The sequence below is a fragment of the Nicotiana attenuata genome, chromosome 6 (genome assembly GCF_001879085.1).
Source record: "Nicotiana attenuata strain UT chromosome 6, NIATTr2, whole genome shotgun sequence".
Taxonomy (NCBI): Eukaryota; Viridiplantae; Streptophyta; class Magnoliopsida; order Solanales; family Solanaceae; genus Nicotiana; species Nicotiana attenuata.
The window spans coordinates 65,375,611-65,380,629 of record NC_031994.1 but is presented as its reverse complement, the minus strand read 5'-3'; the positions used below and the strand labels follow the sequence as shown (position 1 = coordinate 65,380,629).

General features: G+C 44.5%; 1 pseudogene; it reads left to right on the top strand.

Moving 5' to 3' along the window:
- On the top strand, positions 338-4,485 carry LOC109227917 (annotated as a pseudogene).

Genomic DNA, 5,019 nt, shown 5'->3' with positions numbered 1-5,019 from the left:
ACTGGCTAATCAAGTCAACCAGAAGAACTTGAATATCAATAAGCAACAAATACAACCGGTACAACAGGTTCAAGCTTTTTGCGAAATATGTGGAGAGGGGCACACGAGCGACATATGCCCCGCAAACCCAGAATCTGTCTGCTTTGTGGGTAATTCAAATAGGGGCCAAACAAACCAATATGGGAACACTTACAATCCCAATCGGAGGAACCACCCAAATATCTCTTGGGGTGGAAACCAGGGCACTTAGAATCAATACAGGCCTCAAGCACCTCAACAGCAATATAGACCACCTCAGGTTGAACAATAAGCGAGTCCTACAAGTCACCTTGAAGACATGTTAAAGAAAGTGATAGTTGAACAACAAGATCTCTCTCAGAAGGTGATGGCTGAACAGCAAGCTCTCTCTCAGAAGGTGATGGCTGAACAACAAGCCCTCGCCACAACAGTAAGAAATTTGGAGCGTCAAATGGGACAACTTGCTAGTGCTCAAAACACCAGACCAACTGGAGCTCTTCCAAGTGACACTGAAGCAAATTCTAGAGCGGCCCTTAATGCCGTGTCGTTGAGGAATGGGAGACAAATAGAAGAAGTTCAGTCTAAAAAAAGGAAACAGGTGACTTTTAATGAGAGGCCAGCCATTGCAGAATCAACATCAGAGCCAGCCAAGGAGCCAGAGAAGCCAGCTGGAGAGGCGGTGGCTGAGCAATCCCCACAATTGGTTGCAAGGCCACCACCTCCATTCCCTCAAAGAATGCAAAAATTACGAGATAATGCCACATATAAAAAGTTTCTTGATATCTTGAAGCAGGTACAAATTAATATTCCATTGGTTGACATCATACAAGAAGTACCCAAATATGCAAAGTACAGGAAGGACATTGTGGCGAATAAAAGGAGCCTGACCTAGTTCGAGATTGTGGCACTCACTGAGGAGTGCAGTTCCAAAATTCAAGGCAAGTTACCTCAGAAATTGAAGGATCCAGGTAGTTTCACTATCCAAATCACGATTGGTAAACATGCTGTTCGGCGAGCTCTATGTGACCTTGGAGCAAGCATCAATTTGATGCCGCTATCTATATTCAGACAGTTGGGGTTGGGTGAACCACGCCCAACAACTGTTATCTTACAGTTAGCTGACCGCTCCCTTGCTCATCCTGAGTGAGTCATTGAAGATGTGCTAGTACAAGTGGGGTCTTTTATCTTCCCAGCTGATTTCATCATCTTAGATTACGAACCTGATCAGGAAGTCCCATTTATTTTGGGGCGTCCATTCATAGCCACGGGCCGAGCTATTATTGATGTTTGTGAAGGAAAGATGACGGTGAGAGCGGGTGATCGAGTGGAGGTCTTCAACGTTTATAGAGCACTCAAGTTACCAGCCCACTATGAAGAATTGTCCATGATCTCTGTGGTAGAAGGTGATGCCACGTCGTTAGTACCTTATATGAACCCTGCAGATCCTGTTGAACGTGTATATATTGGGGACTTAGAAAATGGTGATGATGAAAGGATGGGAGAAATTGAGCAAGTGCTGGATATGTCCTGCTGTTATGTACATGGGGTTAGAAAATTTGAAGAATTGGACAGGCCTGTCACTCTGACCCTCCCCAGGCCATCTATTGAAGAAGCTCCGAAGCTAGAACTCAAGCCACTTCCAGCGCATCTGCGCTATGCTTATTTGGGGAACTCAGAGACACTGCCCGTGATTATTTCATCCAGCTTGACCAGCACTCAAGAAGAAAAATTGCTCAGGGTCCTCCGCGAGCATAAAAGGGCCATTGGGTGGACTATAGCTGACATCAAGGGTATTAGTCCATCGTTTTGCATGCATAAAATCTTTCTAGAGGACGGACACCGCCCCAGTGTAGAGCAGCAAAGGAGATTAAATCCCATTATGAAAGAGGTGGTGAAAAAGGAGGTAATCAAGTTTCTCGATGCAAGTATCATTTTTCCTATTTCTGATAGCAACTGGGTAAGCCCGGTTCAATGTGTGCCCAAAAAGGGAGGAATAATTGTAGTTGAGAACGAGAAGAATGAGCTCAATAAGGCAACTCACAAGGACCACTTCCCACTCCCATTCATCGATCAAATGCTAGACAGGTTAGCCGGGCATGAATATTACTGCTTCCTTGATGGTTATTCAGGATACAATCAGATTGTCATATGCCCAGAGGATCAGGAGAAGACTAGTTTTACTTGTCCTTATGGCACTTTTGCCTTCAAGAGAATGCCGTTTGGACTTTGTAATGCACCAGCCACATTCCAAAGATGCATGATGGCTATTTTCACCAACATGGTGGAAAAATTCGTTGAAGTGTTTATGGATGATTTTTCAGTTTTTGGGTCTTCTTATGATGATTGCTTGAGGAATTTAAGCAAGGTGTTGGCCCGTTGTGAAGAAACAAATCTGGTATTAAATTGGGAAAAGTGCCATTTGATGGTACAAGAAGGCATCGTGCTTGGTCACAGAATATCTAGGAGCGGCATTGAAGTTGATAAAGCGAAAGTGGAGGCGGTTGCAAAATTACCTCCACCTATTTCAGTCAAGGGTGTCCGGAGTTTCTTGGGACACGCGGGTTTCTATCGGCGCTTTATTAAAGATTTTTCAAAAATTGCTACTCCTTTGTGCAGGCTGCTTGAAAAGGATATCACGTTCAATTTTGATGATGCTTGCCTCAACGCATTTGAGGAACTTAAAAAGAAGTTGGTGACCGCCCCATTATTATGGCACCTGATTGGTCTCTACCATTTGAACTTATGTGTGATGCGAGTGACCTTGCTATAGGGGCAGTGCTAGGCCAGAGGAAGGACAAGATGTTTTATTACATCTACTATGCGAGTAAGACTCTTGATGATGCACAATTGAATTACACCACCACTGAGAAGGAGTTGTTAGCCGTTGTGTGGGCCTTTGAGAAATTCCGGGCATACTTGGTGGGAACGAAAGTCATAGTCCATACCGATCATGCAGCAATCAGGTATTTGTTTACAAAAAAGGAATCCAAAGCTCGTTTGATGCGCTGGGTTTTGTTGCTACAGGAATTTGATGTAGAAATACGAGATTGAAAGGGGACAGAAAACCAAGTAGCTGACCATCTATCAAGGCTGGAAAATCACGATCACGTGGAGGAGGGTGGCCAAATTAAAGAGGTGTTTCCTGATGAGCAACTTTTTGCTATAACCCAAGACCCTCTCCCATGGTATGCAGACTATGTGAATTATCTTGTGAGTGGAGTACTCCTTCCCAAAATCCAATCTGAAGCTAGAAAGCGGTTCTTACATGATGTGAACTTCTATTACTGGGATGAGCCCTATTTGTTCAAGCAATGTGCTGATCAGTTGATGAGGAGATGCATTCCTGAAAAAGAGGTGGAATTAGTGTTGTATGATTGTCACACATCACCTTATGGGGGCCATCATGGAGGAGATAGAACAGCTGCAAAGGTGTTACAATCCGGTCTCTTTTGGCCAACCTTATTCAAGGATGCCCATGCATTTGTTAAGAAGTGTGACCAATGTCAGAGGACGAGAACAATCACAAGGAAGCATGAGATGCCTTTAAACAATATTTTAGAGGTTAAGCTTTTCGATGTGTGGGGGATAGATTTTATGGGGCCATTTCCACCATCCAGAGGAAACAAATACATTTTGCTAGCCGTTGACTACGTGTCAAAATGGGTGGAGGCAATTGCTTTGCCAACAAATGATGCCATGGTGGTAGCTGCTTTTATGAAAAAGAACATATTCTCGAGATTTGGGACTCCACGGGCCTTAATCAGTGATGAAGGAACTCATTTTTGCAATCGATTGTTGAATAACCTTCTTGCTAAATATGGAGTTCACCACAAAGTTGCTACAGCATATCATCCGCAGACAAGTGGGCAAGCTGAGGTGTCAAACAGAGAAATCAAGCAAATATTAGAGAAGACGGTGAGTGTGAATAGGAAGGATTGGGCTGCAAAGTTGGATGATGCCCTATGGGCGTATAGGACTGCATATAAAACGCCAATTGGAGCGTCCCCTTACAAGCTGGTTTATGGGAAGGCCTGCTACTTGCCCGTTGAGCTTGAACACAAAGCATACTGGGCCATTAAGAAGCTGAACATGGACCTTGAAACCGCAGGTGAGAAAAGACTTATGCAGTTGAATGAGTTAGACGAGTTCAGGCTGCACTCTTATGAAAATGCCAAGCTATATAAAGAAAAGACAAAATGATGGCATGACAAACATATCAAGCCACGTCACTTTGAGCCAGGACAACAGGTATTGTTATTCAATTCTAGACTACGGCTCTTCCCTGGGAAGCTAAAGTCGAGATGTTCAGGTCCTTTTGATGTGGTGAGAGTCACTCCTTATGGTGCAATCGAGCTGCGAGCTATAAATGGTGAGAGGACATTCTTGGTGAATGGTCATAGAGTCAAGCACTATTGGGGAGGAATGATTAATCGTGAAAAGACCAAGGTTGTACTCGCTGATGAGTAAGCGAGACTTTGTGTCGTGCCGCGACGTTAAATCAGGCGCTGGATGGGAGGCAACCCATTGAATTGTTGTAAACGTCGTGCCACGACGTTAAATAAGGCGCTGGTTGGGAGGCAACCCAACGATAGTAGTAGTTATTGATTTTGTGTTTTAGGAAGTGCTAACCAATCCAGGTGACAATGAAGTGCTAAGGCCGTCAAACGAGGTAAGGACAGGTGAAAAATTGAGAGAAAAAATTCCGCCCAGGTGCGCGCCCGCGCATGTGAACGCGCATCTGGGCGCGCTAATTCACACAGAATTTGTCTTGGCCGCGCACCTGGGCGCGCTTCTGAACGCCCAACTAGCGCGGTCGCGCATGTGAGCGTGCTGATTTCTCCAGGATTCTGTTGTGGCCGCGCTAAAACTTGCGCGACTGCGCATCTGGCCGCGCTAGTCCGTCAAATTGTCGCCCGATTTTTTTGTTTTTTTTAGTTTAAGTTTTTTCTTTTTATTTTCTTCTTTTATTTTGTTTAGGTTTTAATTTCCCACCCCCCTTTT